Raw genomic sequence first — 22579 nt, 5'->3', positions numbered from 1 at the left:
CCACGGTTAGGTGGTATATATTATAATAATAATACAATTATGGATGGACGGACTGCCTGCCGACTGCTGACACAGAGGTAGCCACAGCCGTGAACTACCGCACTGTACACTGGTTGATAAAGAGATAGTAGTATACTCGTAACAACTAGTATGACACTATGACGACGGTATAAAGAATGAAAAAAAAACCACGGTTAGGTGGTATATATTATAATAATAATACAATTATGGATGGACGGACTGCCTGCCGACTGCCGACACAGAGGTAGCCACAGCCGTGAACTACCGCACTGTACACTGGTTGATAAAGAGATAGTAGTATACTCGTAACAACTAGTATGATACTATGACGACGGTATAAAGAATGAAAAAAAAACCACGGTTAGGTGGTATATATTATAATAATAATACAATTATGGATGGACGGACTGCCTGCCGACTGCCGACACAGAGGTAGCCACAGCCGTGAACTACCGCACTGTACACTGGTTGATAAAGAGATAGTAGTATACTCGTAACAACTAGTATGACACTATGACGACGGTATAAAGAATGAAAAAAAAACCACGGTTAGGTGGTATATATTATAATAATAATACAATTATGGATGGACGGACTGCCTGCCGACTGCCGACACAGAGGTAGCCACAGCCTTGAACTACCGCACTGTACACTGGTTGATAAAGAGATAGTAGTATACTCGTAACAACTAGTATGACACTATGACGACGGTATAAAGAAAGAAAAAAAAATACCACAGTTAGGTGGTATATATTATAATAATAATACAATTATGGATGGACGGACTGCCTGCCGACTGCCGACACAGAGGTAGCCACAGCCGTGAACTACCGCACTGTACACTGGTTGATAAAGAGATAGTAGTATACTCGTAACAACTAGTATGACACTATGACGACGGTATAAAGAATGAAAAAAAAACCACGGTTAGGTGGTATATATTATAATAATAATACAATTATGGATGGACGGACTGCCTGCCGACTGCCGACACAGAGGTAGCCACAGCCGTGAACTACCGCACTGTACACTGGTTGATAAAGAGATAGTAGTATACTCGTAACAACTAGTATGACACTATGACGACGGTATAAAGAATGAAAAAAAAACCACGGTTAGGTGGTATATATTATAATAATAATACAATTATGGATGGACGGACTGCCTGCCGACTGCCGACACAGAGGTAGCCACAGCCGTGAACTACCGCACTGTACACTGGTTGATAAAGAGATAGTAGTATACTCGTAACAACTAGTATGACACTATGACGGTATAAAGAATGAAAAAAAAACCACGGTTAGGTGGTATATATTATAATAATAATACAATTATGGATGGACGGACTGCCTGCCGACTGCCGACACAGAGGTAGCCACAGCCGTGAACTACCGCACTGTACACTGGTTGATAAAGAGATAGTAGTATACTCGTAACAAGTATGACACTATGACGACGGTATAAAGAAAGAAAAAAAAATACCACGGTTAGGTGGTATATATTGTAATACAATTATGGATGGACGGACTGCCTGCCGAGTTCCGACTGCCGACACAGAGGTAGCCACAGCCGTGAACTACCGCACTGTACTGTGTCTGCTGCTAATATAGACTGGTTGATAAAGAGATAGTATACAATACATACAACAATATACTACTATACTGGTGGTCAGGCACTGGTCACCACTAGTCACACTGGCAGTGGCACTCCTGCAGCAAAAGTGTGCACTGTTTAATTTTAAATTAATATAATATTATGTACTCCTGGGGGCTCCTGCTATAACAACCTGCAGTGCTCCCCAGTCTCCCCCACAATTATTATAAGCTTTGCCTTTTATACATTGATGTGCAGCACACTGGGCTGAGCTGAGTGCACACAGACTGAGTCACACTGTGTGACTGGCTGCTGCTGTGTATCGTTTTTTTTCAGGCAGAGAACGGATATAGCAGAGAACGGATATATTATATTAAAATAAATAAAAGTTAACTAACAACAACTGCACTGGTCACTGTGGTAAACTCTGTCTGACTCTGCACAATCTCTCTCTCTCTTCTAATCTAATTTCTAATGGAGAGGACGCCAGCCACGTCCTCTCCCTATCAATCTCAATGCACGTGTGAAAATGGCGGCGACGCGCGGCTCCTTATATAGAATCCGAGTCTCGCGAGAATCCGACAGCGTCATGATGACGTTCGGGCGCGCTCGGGTTAACCGAGCAAGGCGGGAGGATCCGAGTCTGCTCGGACCCGTGAAAAAAACATGAAGTTCGTGCGGGTTCGGTTTCAGAGAAACCGAACCCGCTCATCTCTAGTATAAATGTGTACACAGGCATGTACATGACTGTATATATGTGTACATTGGTCTGTAAATATGTACATAAGGATGTACATGACTGTATAGATGTGAATATTGGGGAAGCATACAGTAACTGAGGTGCTGTGCAGGGGTGCCTTAAGAGAGGAGTACGCCTCAGAGTGTGCTGCCTCCTCTATTCGGGTCCCCTCCACTCTGCTGGCAGCACTGGAGACTCTTAGCACTACAGGGCTCAGTCTCTGCTGCGCATGCGCAGATCACCGGGAAATGGCACGGTTGCCATTTTCCCACTGATTTCTTTACTGCGCATGTGCAGAACATCGTGAAAATGGCCGCTGTGCCATTTACTGTGATTTCACAGTGCTTCTGATGCTGGCATGGGACTCCGGAGGGGGTAAGTATTTAAAAAAATGGGTGCAGCGTGTATGGTGGGGGTCCCCTCTGGACTCAAGAGCCCATGTGCACCGCACACACTGCACCCATTTTAGATACACCAGTGCTACTGTGGATGTTACATGTTATACTGCTGTGGAGAGAAAGGTGCTTAAACTGTGGACAGTGACAAATACTTCTAGTAGTTTAACAGCTTGGATATCATTTTAAGTCTTATTACATAGCTATTTATACAATATATCACAATTTTGCTTCTGACCAGACTGCTGGCAGTTAATGAGTTAACCATTTACTATGTCCTAAAGAGAGGATACATCCTCTTCTCCCCATCCTCTTGTCTCGCTGCATCTGAGTGTTCAGACTGTGCAAATTCATGGGATATGATGCTGTCAGATGCTGCTTTTAATTGACAGTGGCCTTTCTTGTGAAAGAATTAGCAATAAAACTTTCGTTAATTATTTATATGGAAGGCATTAATAGTAAAAGACGAAAAAAACAAGGTTTGTGGTCTCTCCGAATGCAAGCTCATGTAGGAAAAAAACAAGATGTTTTATTTAAAAAAGGGTTAAAGTTTAAGCAGATGGAAAGCTAGCAAAACCTGGGTACGGTTGTCTTTCAGAAAATGCTATCTGATTCTGTAGTTATAGATTTTCCATGTAGTAGTAATGTATTTTTAGGAATTAGCTGAGCACCAACTATACTGTACATGAACAGATTCCCTCTTATTATTAAATATTCATTCAGTTGACCAAAAGACACAAGATTTAGGGGGACATGTACTAAGCAGTGATAAAAGTGGAGAATTGAGCCAGTGGATAAGTTGCCCATGGCAACCAATCAGCACTGACGTGACATTTAAAATTTGCACACTATAAAAGCATACAGAGAAGCTGATTGGTCGCCATGGGCAACTTCTTCACTGGCTCACTTCTCCACTTTTATCACTGCTTAGTACATGTCCCCCTTAGTGTACAATGGGGGTCGCCGGAGAGCGATGGCTTCTACGACGAAAGCAATCGCAGGGGCGATCGCAAGAAGATTGACAGACAGAAGGCGTTCCTGGGCAGCAACTCACCATTTTCTGGGAGTGTCGGAAGGAATGTAGGCATGTCCGACCGTTGCTTCGAGAGTCCCTGATGTCAGCTGCTTCCTGGATCATCGCAGCAGGTCAGTAAGTCCTGGGCTGTGCAGAAACTGCACAAAAAGTCCTTACCCCCTCCTCCTGTAGGTAGCGATTACCTGGTCGCAGCAGTGCAAAAAATAGCCTGCGTGCTACCAGGTCTGAATTACCCCCTATATCTAGTTACATTCATCAATGACCGCACTAATCACGTCAGTGGTGACATCTACAGTATGTTCTATTGAAGAACCATGGTGATTTCAGAAGGGACATCTCTCCAGAGTTAGTTTGTCTTACAAGAGCCTTGAATTTATTTTAGTTCTGAAGAGTGGGATATAAAAATTTCAATCTAACCATGAGATGAAGTTTCCAATTACAGTTCGTCACCTATCAACTGAAATACAACAAACTGAAAATGTATCATATAATGAATATTAGTATTGCTTCAGATAATATAGTTTAGCTAACCTAGGGGCAGATTTATCAAAGCTTGGAGAAAGATAAAGTGGAGAGAGATGAGGTACCAAACAATCAGCTCCTGCCATTTTACTTGCTCTGTTTGCAAAATAACATGAGTTAATTGGTTGGTACTTACCTCTCTCCACTCTATCTCTCTCCAAGCTTTGATAAATCTACCCCTTAGTATTTAACATGTTCCAAAGGTACAGTAATTAGAACTGTGTTTTCTCCTCAGCATTTATATTTTACTGATAGCACCACTATTGTATAATTCCAGAGGTTTGAAGAAATTACCAATTCCACTTTTGTGAACCTATGTAAGGGAAATACTTTGGCGCAAACAGGTTATGCAAAAATGTGTTACATACAATAATAATGCCTACAGATCTATCCCAAGTGTGATTTACACTCTTTAATAATGCAACATTAACAACATTACAAATGTTTCCTCCTGAAAATTGTCTAAAAAAGATATACAATTTATCCACAATTAACTGATTTCACTTAACCATGGAACAAAACATATTGCTTTAAGGGTGTGTACACACGGTGAGATTCGGACTTAACCGATTCTCACTGTGCGACGGGGGGGCCGGGTCGGCACTTAGCCAGTATCACAAGCACATAATGAGTGTGCTTGCGATCCTGGTACTGTGCGATTTTGGCTAAGTGTCAATCTTGACTATCTCTTCTATAGAGATAGTCAAGATTGTCTTGCCTGCACAGTCTATTTTTTCTGCCGATGCCGACCGCGCGGGGCCGCGCATCGGCATCGGATCGGGATCGCAAGGTGACTGTCACCTTGCGATCTGCACTATCTATTCTTCTGATTCTGACTATATAGTCAGAATCGGAAGAAAAGATCTCACCGTGTGTACACACCTTAAGTATTACTTGTAAATACCAGCATCAACACATCCAAATATGTATTTTTGTTCTAAGTAAACACCAATACTCCCATGAATGCAGTGACGTGCGGTGGGGTGACGCAGCTGAGGCAGAGCCTTTCTTGTCATACAGTACTAACGTATTATGCTAATAATTTTTATAGTCAAAACTCTGGAGTAAGAAGTCTATGGCAGGTGAGGCAGTGCCTCCCCTCCCTATCTTTTCCATAAATCTCTGAACAAAACTCACCAAATTTTGGGCGTGGCCTGTCAGCTGAAGATATAGGAGCCTGAAACCTACAGCTCCTGCTTGGCACCCTTTAAATATATCATTATTCCCTATGAGCAGCCCGGCACTAATCTATTCCCTGTGACAAGCACTACTTCCTTGCAGACAGCCCTGGTCGAGGAGCCGGGAGAGGTCTCCTACCTCTCTGCGGGTTGCGGCCTGCTTCCTCGCTACAGCCTTAGAATTAGAGTCAGTCATGTCTCCCGGAAGAGGTTCCCACCTGCCCCAGACCTTTCCCACCGCAGCTCCTGTCCTACTTTCACTACGGCTCCTATTGTCCTCTCACCGTGGCTCCTGTCCTCCTCTCACCATGACCCTGATCTCCGGCTCGGTGGGGACTGCCTCAATGACAGCCCGGCGGTTTGTCTCCAGCAGATGTTCCTCCCGCGGCTGAGCTCCGTGAATGCCGGAGCCACGGCTGGAGACCCGGTGCTGCTGGTGGTCGCTGGGAGTAGTTGGGCTCCCTGCTGCTACCTCCAAAGCCCCTGTGACGGCTTCCTGGGGTCAGGGGGTGGAGAAGTCCCTGCAGCCTGTCTCTCATTCCCAGCCTGCTTTACCCTGGACCTGAGGCTGCTGTGAACTCCACAGCTGCACAAGTGTGGACTGTCCTGGTATATAGAGGCTACTACAACTACAGCTCCAGCTTGACACTATTAGCAGGCTCATTTTTTATATAAGCTCCATACATCCTGGAGGAGCTGTATGTCCTTCCCATTATTATTCTACTTCACCCCCATCACTCCCTCTAGCTATGCCCATTTGATGTGAATTTTCATTGCAACCTGTGCTTACTAATATCTACGTCATCTCCATATCATTTCACTGCAGCTTATCATTGCCAACTAACATGCCACCTAAGCATCAAAAGGACGCACCTGGGGTTCTCCCAGTGAGCTTTTTCAAGAATCCATCTCCTATACAAGTTGCTAAAGGCACCTCTTCAGCAGACAAAACCCACAAGGCGTTGTCCGCATTGAGTGCCAGGTTCTCCTGCTGTGACTGTTGCTATGGGCGATGATGCACCGCTGATGATCGGCCCCATGAAACAAATGCTTGCATCCTTTAAAGTGGACATATCCTTGGAATTCAAATCCGCCCTATAAAGTTGCCAACAATCTATTGACGCAATAGGCCAACATACTAACCATCTGGAAAACAAATCTGAGGAAATTGTTACATCTCACAATAACCTTATATCCCTCAATGAGGATCTCCAGACAGAAGTCACGGAACTTCGCAGTAAGATCGGCGACTTGGAGGACAGGTCGCACCGGAACAACATTAAAGTCTGCGGCATGCCAGAATCAGTGTCAAATAGTGACTTGAAGGATTTTGTCACAGATGTCTTCGTGAAACTGCTTCCAACCATTACAATCACGGAGTTCTTACTGGGTCGTATCCATCGGCTCCCTAAATCCAGAAATGCCTCAACAGATGCTCCAAGAGACACTGTAATGAGGTTTCACTATTATCATGTTAAGGAAATGGTGTTACATTCAGCCAGATCATCGGATACTGCCGACGCTGCCCTGGGTGACCACCAAATATTCGGGGACCTGTCTGCTGCAACGTTGGCTCTCCGCAGATATTTTTACCCAGTCACAAAGCCCTCAGGAAAGCCAGTATATCCTATCACTGGGGCTTGCCTACCAAATTGCTCATCAGGAGGAATGGCTCTACAAGTGTGGTCACCTCACTGGTGGCTGCCACCCAACTTCTAGTCTCTTGGAACCTGGAAGACCTTGCGTCAACAACGCCTAGCAGTTCCAAGATTGAACGGGACTGGTCCACCGTGGACCGACCTACTTGAGAGTAACATATCTTTCCTCCTGATTGACTAGCCCGTGTAGTCTATATTAATGTATGTCTAATTGATTTAATGTTGTTTATTTTTATTTTGTGCCTTATTGTTATGTTTGGTGAGGTGTATGGTTCGCTGTGAAAATTTATTTTTCAGGGCACTCGCAAGTTATAACCCTTGCAGCTGTACATCTGTCTGACTAGCTGCCATGGCTATGGCCCAAAAATATGCTACTGTTATGGCTTAGTCAAGTGAAGTTTTATACATTACTCTGTTTTTGTTTTTTCTTACCCTGTGGATTTTTCAATATGTTTATAACGTGAAGTCTGTTCTGGTGGTTTTATCTGATTTCACGTAGCAAGATATAGTAGATTTTATTGTGTTGTAACTGCTATTGTTCACTATGTTCAAAGCGTAGCTCCCCGTGGAGTGATGCGGGTGGCCACCGCAGCCACCCACCCTTGTATGCTGCCTTGTTAGGTGGCCTTTTGTAGCACCCTTGTGCTGTACTGTTTGTTTCTTCTGTCTTCTTATTTCTCTCCCTCTTGTCTCTCTTCCCCTTTCACTTCTTTTTTATCTGCACTGAGCTCTATATCTACCGATGGGTTCGTACAGTTTTTCTTGTTTCCTGTTTTATATTTTACATTCCCTTGTACACATTTTGTACTATTCCATCTTTGAGATTCTAATTATCCAATGTTATATTTTTTGTTTCCCATGGTACACAAATTCCAATTGCTGTAATGCCCAGCGGCCGTGTTCATTCATAGACTCCATTTTGTAATCCCAAATGGTTAATATAGTTTCCTTGAATGTCAAAGGTTTAAACTCGCCTCACAAATGCATGCTAGCTTTGAACCACTTTACAAAACTCAGAGCCCATATAGTTGCTCTCCTAGAAACCTACTTTATGTCCTCTTCTCCCCAACAATTTTTCGTATAACAAATATCCGCAGTGTTATAAGTCCAACGGACCTAATAAAAAGCTGGAGTAGCCATTTTGTTTTCCCACCTCTGCAATTTCATTTTAGTGAAACAGGTTACAGACTCGGAAGGCCGCTATCTCATCCTTATAGGTGATCTGGATGATAGACCAGTCACGTTAGCAGTTTTATATGCTCCAAATTCCAAGCAAATTTCCTTTATAAGGAAATTTTGTAATGTTCTCAGATCTTGATGCTCAGGGTCACTGATGTTATTAGGAGATTTTAACATGGCACCAGATGCCCATTTAGACAAATCCCCTTCTCATGCCCATGAAGGAGCCCATGAGGGAGCCCACTCGTAAAGACGCAATATTAGACTTAATACTTACAAATGGAGACAGATTATAGGACGTAAAAGTGGGTGAAAACCTGGGATCCAGTGATCATCAAGCAGTATGGTTCAGCATTAAGACAGAGACTGACTCGTCCCATACAAAAACAAAGGTGTTGGATTTTAGGAAGGCTGATTTTGTAGGGATGGGAAAATGTGTAAGCGATTCTTTGGCAGAGTGGAGGAACTTGGAAACAGTGCAGGAGAGGTGGGAAACATTAAAATGTGCAATATTGAAGGCAACAGACCTTTGTATCAAAACTGTTAGGAAAAACACAAGGAAAAGGAAGCCAGTGTGGTTTGCAAAAGAAGTAGCAAATATTGTGAGAGCAAAAAAGATGGCTTTTAGGAAATATAAGCAGACACAAAATAATGAAGACAAAAAGATATATCTTGTTAGACAGAAGGAGACAAAGAAGGTAATCAGATGTGCAAAGGCACAAGCTGAGGAGAAAATGGCCCAGTCAGTGGGTAAAGGAGGCAAAACTTTTTTTTAGGTATATAAGCGAAAGGAGAAAAACAAAAGGCGGAATTATAAAACTAAAGACGGACACTGGGAGTCTTGTTGAAGGAGACAATTTAATAGCAGATCATCTTAATGATTATTTTTGCTCAGTATTTACTACTGAAAGAGAGGGGAAGGGGCCACAGTTAAGTTGTAGGGATATTCAGGAAAATTAAACAAGTACATTTACAGAGGAGAAGGTCCTAACAGAACTCTCAAAGCTGAAAGTGGACAAATCTATGGGGCCAGATGGGATACATCCAAGGATACTAAAAGAACTTAAAGAGGTGCTGGTAGCACCATTGACAGAATTATTCAACCAGTCATTAGCTACAGGAGTAATTCCAGGGGACTGGAAAAGAGCAAACGTAGTCCCACTGCACAAAAGTGGAAGCAAGGAAGAGGCAAACAACTACAGACCAGTGAGTCTTACATCAGTAGTAGGGAAATTGATGGAAACACTCTTAAAAGAAAGAGTTGTAGATTATCTCAAATCCGGCAATTTACTGGATCCCAAACAGCATGGATTCACTGGGGGGAGATCATGTCAAACAAATCTTATTGACTTTTTTGATTGTGTGACTAAAGTGATGGATAAAGGTGGAGCCATGGATATAGCTTATCTAGACTTTAGTAAGGCTTTTGACACAGTTCCACATCTCAGACTGCTAAATAAACTTTAAAGTTTGGGATTGGATATTAGGATTATTGAATGGATAAGATCTTGGTTGAAGGATAGAAAACAGAGAGTTGTGGTAAATGGAGTGCATTCACAGGAGGGAAATGTTACCAGTGGAGTACCCCAGGGATCTGTACTTGGACCAGTGCTTTTTAATATCTTTATTGGTGACATTGCAAATGGCATTAAAGGGAAAGTATGCCTTTTTGCAGATGACACAAAGGTATGCAACAGGGTAGACACACCAGGTGGGGTAAAACAAATGATTGAGGATCTAGGTAGACTAGAGGAATGGTCAAGAGTCTGGCAATTACAGTTTAATGCCAAAAAATGCAAAATCATGCACTTGGGTCTCAAAAATCCTAAAGCTAAATACAGTATTAATGGCACTATACTGGAAACTACTGAGGAGGAAAGGGATCTAGGAGTCACTATTTCAGATGACTTAAAGGCAGGTAAGCAATGTAAAAAGGCAATGAGGAAGGCTAGTCAGATGCTTGGCTGCATTGGAAGAGGAATCAGCAGCAGAAAGAAGTAATAATGCCACTGTATAGGTCATTGGTACGGCCTCATCTAGAATACTGTATTCAGTTCTGGAGGCCATATCTTCAAAAGGATATTAATACATTAGAAACTGTACAAAGGAGGGCAACTAAAATGGTGCATGGCCTACATCACAAAACATACCCAGAAAGACTAAGAAATCTCAATATGTATAGTTTGGAGCAGAGAAGGGAAAGGGGGGACATGATAGAAACTTTCAAATATATCAAGGGTTTTAACAAAGTCCAGGAGGGAAACATTCTCCAAATGAAGAGAAGCAATAGGACACGAGGACATGCACTGAGACTGGAGGGGGGGAGGTTCAGGGGAAATGTGCGGAAAAATTATTTCACAGAAAGGTTAGTGGACAAGTGGAATAGCCTCCCATCAGAGGTGGTAGAGGCTAAGACAGTAGAGCAATTTAAACATGCATGGGATTGACATAAGGATATCCTTACAAAGAAATAAGGATCAAATAAGGTTAGAGATAAAAATAATATAAAAAAAATAAAAAAAAGGGGCAGACTAGATGGGCCAAATGGTTCTTATCTGCCGACAAATTCTATGTTTCTATGTTTCTATGTTTCTTTCTACCCAAGACCACTCTTGCACATTCAGCTGCATTTTGTACAAATATGACCTCTACGATATCTGGAGGGCGAGGAACCCCAACTGTAGAGATTACACCTTTTACTCCCTGGTTCACAGATCCTTTTCTAGGATCGATCTGGCCATCTCTGATAAATGAACACTCCAGCAGGTGAAAAAGGCTTCTATTCTATTCTCATGGGCTGACCACTCGGCCTTGAGTCTTAGATGGGATATAACCTCCCTAAAGATTCCCTGTAGGCCCTGGCACCTTGGCAAGTACCTTCAAACTGATTTGGAGGCTAAGACCTCCATCTCCGAATCACTGACCGCATATTTAGAAACTAATGACCCGGCTGATACAGACTTCTTTAATAATTGGTGTGCCCTGAAAGCGATGGTGAGAGGCTCTATCATTCAAGCTGCTGCACAACATCGTAAAAAACTATGTAACCATCAGAAAGATGTTGAGGCTCGCTTTGTGGATTTGGACCATAAGCTTAAGTCCTTTCCCTTAAACAAGACAATCTATAGAGAGCTCCTCAAAACTAGTGAGGAATGTGCTCACACTGAAGGAAGTTCACCAAAACCTTTTTAGACTTAAACAGAAATTCTATGTCCAGGGAGATAGGGCAGCAAACTGATAGCCAGAAAATTAAGGGGGTATTTGGTGAGGGAATGAGTGAAGAAAATCACCAACTTGAGCGGCGCAAAGGTGTTGGGCCCAGCTGATATTGCCAATGCCTTTCGGAATATTATTCCTCCTTATACAACCTCCATGAGGACCCTTTGACCCCGACAGCCTTCTATCGAAGAAATAGAGGCCTTTCTGAAGGACCTTAACCTCCCCTCCCTAGACCCAACAACTCTCCAGACTCTAGACCGTCCCTGGACACCTGAAGAAATTAAGAAGGTCATTGCCTGTCTCCCAGCTGATAAAGCGGATACACTAACAGCTTTTACAAATGCTTTAGGGATGTTTCAGCTCCTGTTCTAACTCCTGTCTTTAACAAAGCTTCGACATGCAGTTCCTTCCCTTCTGAAATGATGTAAGCCTGAATAGTAGCTTTCCCTAAACTAGGTAAAACCGATCCATTATGACTATCGCTCAATTGCCCTTTTAAATTCTGCTGTAAAATGTACGCCAAACTTATAGCAAACAGACTTATCCCGCTTCTTCCATTCCTTATCAATCAGGACCAGGTGGGGTTTGTTCAAGGCAGACAGGCCCTTGACAATACTAGGAGGATTATTGACATCGTGGATGCCTTCTCCTTGTCGACAGCTCCACCTTTGCTGCTTTCGCTTGATGCAGAGAAGGCATTTGACAGGCTACACTGGGGATACCTACAAGCTGTCTTGCGTAAGTTTGGAATAGTTGGAAGAGCCCTATTCTCCATTGCTGCTCTTTACTCCAATCCATAAACTAGAGGTTTTGTTAATGGTCTTTTGTCATCTATCTTTCAGATCACAATTGGTACTCACCAAGGCTGCTCTTTATCCCCTCTGGTTTTTGTCCTAGCACTTGAACCGCTGGCCGAAACCATTCAAATTAACCCCACTATATGTGGACCTGTTTTGTATGGCTGCACATATAAAGGGGCTAATTCAACAAGGAACGCAAAACTGCAAAAATCACAAAAATTGCAAAAATACACACACAACAGTCATGCATGAAGTAAAATCTGAGACAAAAAATACAACTTCTGAGATGTAGCAAAAACTGCATATACACTATGAAAACTAGGCATGTAGGGGGCGTACAAAAGGGCTGGACTCGCAAAAACTACGAGCTGGAGTGTGTTGTGGGCATATGCAGATTTTAGATAGGCAGGGCATATGCAATTTTTACAACTGAACGTGCATTTATGGTGTGCAGTTTCTGAGTGACTACAGGTCTACCTTAAAATCTGCACAATCTGACCTCAGTTGTAGAATGTTCAATGCATACTGCAATCATTGCTTCATTACACCCAGCTGAAGCAGCTCACACTGCTGACCACAAATCACTTCATTCAGCTGTATTGAAACTTAACAACATGTAAGGGAGCTTTAAACTATTTAACACATGTATTACTCTAAAGTATATGTCAGCAACCTAATAATTCTTTAAGTTAATAACAATGCAGGTTTGTCAAGAATACACTTGTTTTCCTACAAACATGTACAATAACATTTACAAGCAAGTTTTTTGTTTTTGTTTTTTTTGGTTAATGGCTTTTTGTTTAAAAGCTGAGCTTTTTTTATGATTGAAAGCAACAAACAATTATTATCTTCCAAAATCATACCCACATACATGTGTAAGGTTTTTTTTTTCCCCTTGACAAAGAAACATATGTTCAATAATATCGCCACAATAATCGTGATTTTGTGGACATTTTAATTATGCACCTTTTTTTAAAGTATTTTCACATTGAACAATAACATAAGGAATGTTAATAATAACAAAGAAACATTATTATGTCATGTATGTAAACTTTCAACATAAAAAAAAATCTATTTTTATTTTCCTTTTTCCGCCTGCGTTTGTGGAATCACCAGCGGAAGTAGCTTGTCTTGTTCGACACATCCTGTCAGTAGGCATAGTTGGCTCAATGTTATGTGTGGCTGATGTTAAATTGTGACATCAGAAACCTTTACGCAAAAAATCCGACTGTTATTTTTTTCACAAAAAATTACGATTTTTAAATCTCATTGCAAAATTTGCAAATTTGACTAGTCCACCTTATTTTTGTAACATTAAATTAGTGTTGCAGATTTTCCGTTTGGGCGTGCTTTTGCAATTTTGCGATTGGTCGCAGTTTTTGCAAATTTGTACTTTTTACAATCTTTACTGAATTAGCCCCAAAGTGTGCCCTTTTTCCAATGACGTCCTGCTTACTGTCACTGACCCAGCTTCCTCTCTCCAGGGGATACATAAGGTGTTAAAGCAATATTCCTCAGTATCTTTTTATAAACTGAATAGCTCTAAGACGGATGCCCTCCAAATTAACTTTCCCCCTCATCTATTAGACACGCTGAAAGCGAAGTATGATTATACCTGACAGAATGGAAGCCTCAAGTGTTTGGGTGTTCAGATTCCCCCAAAAGTTTCTGGCCTAATTTCTTGCAATTTCCTTCCCCTGATGAACAAACTTTCCCTTATGATGAACGGCTGTATGATGTGCAACATATCATGGATGGGCTGTATTGCGGCATTGAAAATGATTCTACTTCTCAAATTGATGTACCTGTTCAGAACTATCCCTGTCTTGTTGCCCAACCCCCTACTGGCCAAATTTCATGCAGCATTTATGAAACATGTCTGGAAAGGTAAAAAACCTAGACTGGCTCGAAGAGCAATGTCCTTTCCAAAGTCAGAAAGAGGTCTAGCTTTCCCTGATTTGCAACTCTATCAAGTTGCTTGTATCTTATCCCCATTAGGTGCATGGTATACGATGGCAAACCCTAAGACGTGGGTATTACTGGAACGCTCTCTCCCCTTTTCCCATATCTGACATTTTATGACTCCCCATGATGGAGGGATCACCCATAGTAACACGTTCAACTGTGGTCCATTCTTCTCAGAGAGCTTGGCTGGCTTTGGTATCTCGGATGCCAGAGATATCCCTACCTTTGCTGGAACTCTCCTTACCAGGCTTAGCGAACTTAATATCGGATCTCTGACTTGACTCCTGGATTTCCCAGGGAATCATAAACTTGAAAGGGCTAACGGAAGCAGGCTTCCTGATGTCATTCGCTCAAATTCAAACTAGATTCTCTCTCTCCGGTAGAGATTTTTATAAATATCTTCAGTTGAGGCACTGGCTATTCAGCGTAACACAATTTCCCCATAGAGTTATTTCAGTTCCTCAGTACATACGCATTTTGATAACCAGAGCAGATAATAGAGGCAACATCTCCAGTTGGTATTCACATATCAAATTAAATGGGAATTCGAACTAGCATACACATTGTCGGAGGACGAATGACATGGTGTCTTTCACACATGCTTTCACATGTCCAAATGCATGTCCCACATTGAGCAGTTCTATAAGCTTCTCTATCGGCAATATCTGACCCCAGTTCTATTACACACTACGTGGCCTACTACATCTAATACGTGCTGGCGGAATTGTGGCCATGCAGAAATGCTGATGCATGTTTTTTGGTCCTGCCCTGCCATTCTTAACCTTTGGACTGGTATTTTCCATAATTTCTAAAATTGTGGGTTATCTGATTACTCCACAACCAAAGCTAGTGATATTTCATTTGTTTTCATGCAACACCCCCCCCATGATGTTCTCTATGTCCTAGGTCATATACTAGTATCCACAAAACTTCTTCTAGCGCAAAATTGGCGATCCCCCATAATTTCCACTATCACCGACATTGAAAACGCAGTTCAATCCCACTTTGAATTTGAAACTGCAGACTCTCCTTCTATTTACCCAACAACTAGCTCTAGGGCCAAATGGTCATCCTGGAGTGCTTATAGGGAGGCTAAGCTGGCCTAACTGCATAATTATTTAGAATATGGTTGATTCATCTGTATACTCTCATTGTTATACTTCGGCTCTGACTGTTATTAATGAATCAACACATTGACGACATATGTTTCTCTTCTTCACTGCCAGGTCTCGATTCAATTTTCTGTTACAGCAAATATGAACTGGGCTTTGTTAGGTAAACCTTTGTATGTGATGATATGTTACTTCTCATGCTTTTACTTTCGCTACGGACCACATTATTGCTACTGTTACTGCTACTGCTGTTGTGTACATTCCTTACTTTTGAAATGTGTGTACTTCTTACCCACTTATACTCCTTTTACACCGGCAGCATATAACACAGGTTATTGCACATGAACGGGCATAACCCATGTTGCTGCTCGGTGTAAAAGGGCAGAGTTGGAATAATCCGGGTCGAGTGACCCGGTATTCCAACTCGGGTAGTTTGCGGGGTTGAACACGTGTTCAACCCGGCAAACTATTCAGTGTAAGCGGGAGCCGTATCGCGCGACCTGGCTTCCCGTTTACACTCTATGTGCGGGAACCGCTTGGAGATCATGTAATCTCCAAGCACCGCCCCCGTCGTGTCACCGGCAACGTCACCAACCCTTGAATATGCCGGGCTTGTGACTCCAGTCTAAAAGGGGGCAGACACGGGTCACAGCCGGGTAGCACCCATGTCAGGCTCCCGGCTGCCTTGGTCTAAATGCGGTATAACCCTCCCCATTTCTCTTCTCTTCTGTACCCCCTCCCCTCCCTCATATTTGTGAAAACTTAATAAAAATTTAATTGAGAAAAAACTCATCAAATTTCTAGCAGTATATACTATACTGCTGCATCTTTGCATAAGGCCCACATGAACCCTTTGGCTCATATATTCTGTGTAAATCTGGCTCAGGTACAAACCAGTGCCTCCTGAGCCAATTACCTTATTGCAAGTCCCCGGTTGAATGTCTCTTGTTAAATGTTTTGCAAGAAATACAAAGCAAGCAAGCATTGCCATTTCCATTTCTGAAAGAGCTCTAAGATCATGCCCTTTATCACCATTTATGCCACCAAAATCCTTATCCATGCACTCATCACTTCCTGCCTCAACTACTGTAACCTTCTCTTTTCTGGCCCCTTACTCACCTTCCAGCTCAATCCATGATGAATGCTGCTGCCTGTCTGATTTCCTGTCTCTCCATTTTGTGTTAGCTTCCGTGTCTGAAACCTGCTTCACTGGCTCCCCAAAGGCATTCAGAATCCAGACAAATTCCTGGACCTCACTCTGCCCCCTCCTATATCCCCAACCTCATTTCTGTCTATACTACCTCATGCTCTGATTGCCATATCCATTCCACCTCATTACCTCCCCTCGTGCTCTCATCCAATATTTGTCCCCTTCTGCTCTTTTAATCCGACTCCTTTACCAAGTGAGACTTTCTTCCAAGCTTCAAAGTTCACTCAAAACTCCCATTTTCATCAAAACCTACCATCCCTCCTCCTAAATTGTCACTCTTCTCTCCTCCTTACTCATTCTCTTCTCCCTAGTTCACCTCCAACTGTTCACTAATCCTAGCAACTAAACTCTCACTGGCAGGGCCCACCTATCTCAGCACTATCCTTGCTTACAATGCTCCTTGTCCCATGTCTCAGAGTCCCTCTCAGTGATGCTGATTCTGTTTGCCCTCCATTGGGTACAGTCTCAATAAGTGCTGAACTGACTTTCCATCCTATTGACTCACCTCCACTTGCCTGTGAAGATATAGGGGTTTATTTACTAAGCCTTGGATGGAGATAAAATCAACGGAGATAAAGTACCAGCCAATCAGCTCCTAACTGCCATGTCACAGGCTGGGTTTGACAAATGACAGTTAGGAGCTGATTGGCTGGTACCTTATCTCCATCCAAGGTTTAGTTAATAGACCCCATAGTGAGTTCCCTAACCCTCTTCATCATTGTCTGGTCTACCTTATTTGTCGAATTATTTCTGTACAGATGTGTCCTCTTATGTTGCTGATGCGGGAGGCAGCGTAGTCCGGTGATGTGCATTTTGGCACAGCACTGCCTCCTGCAGCCACTTGCTCTCCTATTCATAGCAATGGGCAATGGGAGTGTGTACATGCACGCTCCCCACTATCTTACGCTATGAAGAACATATTGATTTATATTTAATGTAAAGAGCATCCTAATTGCCGCCATATACTGACATATGTTCAACAGAGAATACTGTGTGTCACTGACCATCTCGTAATATAGACAGGATCCTAGTAATGAGTGCCATAAATTACAGAGGCTAACCTAATGATCTGTATACAATACAGATAGCAGTCTATACAGGACGTATGCTAGGGATCAGCATACAACAAATAGACTATCTTAGTGACCCATACACAGCTTCCCTTGAGTTCTGTTGGAGAAAGAGCGCTATATAAATAAAATGATTATTATTCCCCTCAGAGCATGTTAAGGGCATGAATGCCCCTCTGATTGTAGAGGAAACCCTTGCTTTTATTAAAACAATAAGGTCAGCCTCAGCCCCTGCTATGGATGGTATATCAGTTCTTTACTATCCGAAGTTTAGCAGCATCCTTTTCCCCTTGGCTTACTAACCTATTCAGTGCTATCCACTTCAGATGCTACTATCACTGTGAATCATAGGAGGTCAAACATCATGCTCTATGTGGTAATTGCAGGCCAAATGTTGACCTCAAAATACATGCTAAGATGTTGGATAACTGATTGAACATCTTGCTACCCCAGCTTATTTAACCCAACCAGGTTGGGTTTGTCCTGCATAAAACCCAGAGAATAATTGACCTGGCTCACAAGATTAATGTAATTAAGTCTCTTTCTCTGATCATAACCTTAGACACTGAAAAGGCCTTTGGTAGTGCTGACTGGTCCTTCATGATGAGGGTCCTTAGATTCTATGGTCTTATTGAGGAATTTCTAACAAGCATCTCTACCCTGTATTGTCTGTATTAGTCAATGGTTCCTCATGAGAGCCATTCAAAATCTCCAATGGCATCCGCCAAGGCTTTCCCCTCTGCCCTTTACTATTTACCATTATAATGGAACCCCTGGCAACCTAACTATGCCAATTTCCAGCTATCTCCAGGATCAGGGTTGGCTCCTGGGTGCACAAAGTTGCTCTCTATGCTGCTGATGCTTTACTGACCATCTCCAATCCCCTGACATCTCTACCATGTGTTTAACAACATTCATCCCTCTGTTTGGAAGCAGAAAAAGCGTGTCTGGCAGCAGAAAAGGATATGGAGAAAAAATGCTTAGAAGCAATTAGCGAGAAACTTGCTGCTGAAAAGGAAACCGCAGCTTTCATAGCTGAAGCAGAGTTCTTAGAATCTGCAGAACTCTTTGACACAAAGGGGACCATTAATGTACTTGATGCAGAACTCGGATCACAGAATTCAATGCAATGCACATCAGAATATATATGCCAAGTCTCTAAAAATGGAAGCAATTCTCCATCAGTGCAGGGAATTAAATCAGATGTCATCAGTGAAACAAGCCAAATGCGTTACGCAGCGCCACCACAAGTCAGCAACAAACTCCAAACTTGCAAGAAGGAGAACTCTGGACACAGTAAGCTCACGAGGGACGACTCTACTTCATGCCAGATGTCTGAATCTGCTAACTGCAACAAAGGCACAGCCTCTCGCACACAAAAATGGCACGATTCAAGTCAGCAGGAACCAGACAATCCCAGAAGGTATGACAACACACAACTTACCCACCATGTTAATGTACCAACAGCATCTCCTAGAGCCAAGACACATTAGACTTTAAGTTTCTTGCCCGGCATGACCTGGTCACAAAAGGAATTTCAAAATGTAATGATCGCCCGAGAGTTTTAGAGCCTGGCAATCCTCCTTCCAAAATGCAATCAGAGGATTAGGCGTTTCACATAGTGAAGAGATAGACCTCTTAATTAAATGACTTGGGAATGTATCCGCTGAACATGCTAAAAGGATAAATAGTGATCAATATTAACCACCCTAAGAATGGCCATAAGATGATCTGGGATAGACTTAACGAATGCTATGGCTCACCAGAGATAATAGAAAGTGCACTGTTTTAAAAGAATTGATGAATTCCCTAGGCTACCTAACAAAGGCTATCAGAGACTTAGAGAGTTAGGTGATTTATTAATGGAGCTTCAAGTAGCCAAATGTGATGGAGACTTACCAGGACTTTCCTTCCTTGACATGGCCAGAGGTATCAACCCCATAGTGCAGTAGCTAGTATAATCTACAGGAACAATGGATCACCCATGGCTCCAAATATAAACAACGGAACAATGTAGCATTTCCACCATTCTCCGTTTTCGTGGACTTTGTACATCAACAAGCTAAGACCAGGAATGACTCTAGTTTTGATTTTACCCTAACAGGTGCTACCCCTACGCTACCTAACCCCCACAAGACATCAGTCGCAGTTCATAAGACTAATGTGCATTATTCAGATTCTTCCCACAGGTTTACCAGCTCTGTTCACCAAGAGACCAGAGATAAAGATTCTGTCAAGCAGTGTCCTCTGCATCACAAACCGCATCCTCTCCTGAAATGCAGAGCCTTCAGAGAGAAGTCCCTAGAGAACTGCAATGCCTTCTTAAGAGAAAATGGTATCTGCTACAAGTGCTGCTCTTCCACATCTCACCTTGCCAAGGACTGTAAGGTTAGTGCTAACTGCACGGAATGCCACAGCACACATCACAACACAGCTCTACACCCTGGGCCTCCCCCATGGAATTTACAACACAGTTAAGGTGACACCAAGCATGGCAGGGAGCACAATGCAGAACAAAAAGACACTACTGTAGCCACACCAGAGGTAACTTCACAATGTAGTGAAGTTTGCAAAGATGACATTAGCAACAGATCTTGCTCCAAAATCTGTTTAGTCAGGGTCTACCCAAAAGGCAAGCCAGATAAAGCTGTTAAACGTTATGCAATCCTAGATGACCAAAGTAACAGGTCCCTAGCCAGATCGACCTTCTTTGAGACCTTTAATATCAAAGCCCCGGCTATCCTTGCTCCTTAAGGACCTGTGGAGGGAGATTTGAGACATCAGGAAGGAGAGCCACTGGTTATCAAATTGAGTCTATAGATGGAAAGACATGCCTTTCCTTACCACCGATCATTGAGTGTGATGAGATCCCAGATAATAGGTCTGAAATTACTAAACCAGACACAGCTATTCACCATGCACATTTGAAACGTATAGCACATCTGATACCAGAACTGGACCCACAAGCCCAGATAACTCTACTCATCGGAAGAGATTTTCTACGAGTCCACCAAGCCAGAAGTCAGATTAATGGTCCACACAATGCACCTTATGCTCAGCGACTAGACCTAGGATGGGTCATAATAGGAGAAGTATGTCTTGGAAATGTGCACAAACCAGCTTCTGTCAACAGCATGTTTACTTGTACTTTAGAAAATGGACGCCCTTCTCTTTTTCAGCCATGTTGCAACCACTTCTTCATAAAAGAATTACCACATTGTACTACCATAGATTCTCCTAGCAACAACCACCATATCTGTGACAACTACCAAGATCATCTAGGGTAAACAGTCATCCAACGAACAAGAATGGATGACCATGTAGCAATATCCATAGAGGACAAATTCTTGGAAATAACGGAGGAAGGACTAGCCAAAGATGGTGCCAACAACTAAGTTGCCCCTCTGCCCTTCAGAACACCCAGGCAATACCTACCTAACAACAGAGAACAAGTACTTAAATGTTTTTCTTCACTTAAATGCAACTTTCACAGGAAACCAGAGATGAGAGATAATTTCTTCTCCTTCATGGCCAAAATATTTGAGAACGGCCATGCTGAGATAGCTCCCATTCTTAAAGACACAGACAAATGCTGGTACCTGCCAATGTTTGGAGTATACCACCCAAAGAAACCAGGTCAGATCAGAGTTGTGTTTGATTCCAGTGCCAAGTTTGAATGAATCTCCTTAAATGATGTGCTTCTGTCAGGACCAGACCATAACAACAAACTCCTTGGAGTACTCATATGTTTCCTAAGGAACTTTATTGCCTTCACAGCTGACATTCAACAAATGTTTCATTGTTTCATGAGAGAAAAAGTCAGGAATTTCCTAAGATTCCTTTTGTTCAAAGATAATGACTCCTCTAAAGATATTGTAGAGTATCACATGAGGGTGTACATCTTTGGTAACAGCCCTTCACCAGCAGTTGCCATCTACGCACTCAGACGTTCAGCTCAGGAGTGTGAGCTAGAGTATGGTTCTGATGTTAGACAACTTGTAGAAAAAGATTTCTATGTGGATGACTGTTTAAAATCTACACCAACAGATGAGACAGCAATCAGTCTCCTCAAGAGAGCTCAGGAAATGCTCGCATGTTCTAATCTCAGACTTCACAAAATAGCCTCCAACAGCAAAGGAGTGATGGAAGCAGTCCCTTCCCAAGATCATACCACTGACTTAAGGGACTTGGATTTGGGAACTGATTCTCCACCAGCCCAACGTAGCTTTGGACTTCTATTGGACTTGCAATCTGACTCCTTCACCTTCCAATTAAACAGCGAGGAAAGGCCCTTCACTCGCAGAGGTGTCTTGTCTGCTATAAACAGCTTGTACGACCCTTTAGGATTTGCAGCTCATGTTACTATCCAAGGTAAAGTCCTACTCAGAGACCTAACCTGTGAGTCATCCGACTGGGACGCTCCACTGCCTCCACAGAAAAGGGAAATGTGGGAAGAGTGGAAAAGATCTCTGTCCGTCTTAACCAACTTTTATATTGCACGTCCATATGCTCCTGTGCCTTCCACAGAAGTATGAAACCAGAGACGCTTCAGTCCAAGCAATCGCTACCGTTGCATATCTTAAAACCATAGACAACAAATGTGAATGTCACATTGGATTTGTCATGGGCAAAGCTAGCACCACTTCCAGAACACACAGTGCCCAGACTAGAACTTTGTGCTGCAGTACTAGCCATAGAACTAATCGAACTAATTTCATCCGAGTTGACCATTGAACTCTCAGAAAAAGAATTCTACACAGACAGTAAAGAAGTGTTAGGCTACATTTGCAATGAGACTAGGCGATTCTATGTTTACGCCAGCAATCGTGTACTAAGGATCAGGAGATCCACTAATCCAAAACAGTGGCACTATGTATCTACC

This window comes from Pseudophryne corroboree, chromosome 3 (genome assembly GCF_028390025.1).
Source record: "Pseudophryne corroboree isolate aPseCor3 chromosome 3, aPseCor3.hap2, whole genome shotgun sequence".
NCBI classification, from domain to species: domain Eukaryota; kingdom Metazoa; phylum Chordata; class Amphibia; order Anura; family Myobatrachidae; genus Pseudophryne; species Pseudophryne corroboree.
This window is presented reverse-complemented; position numbering follows the sequence as displayed.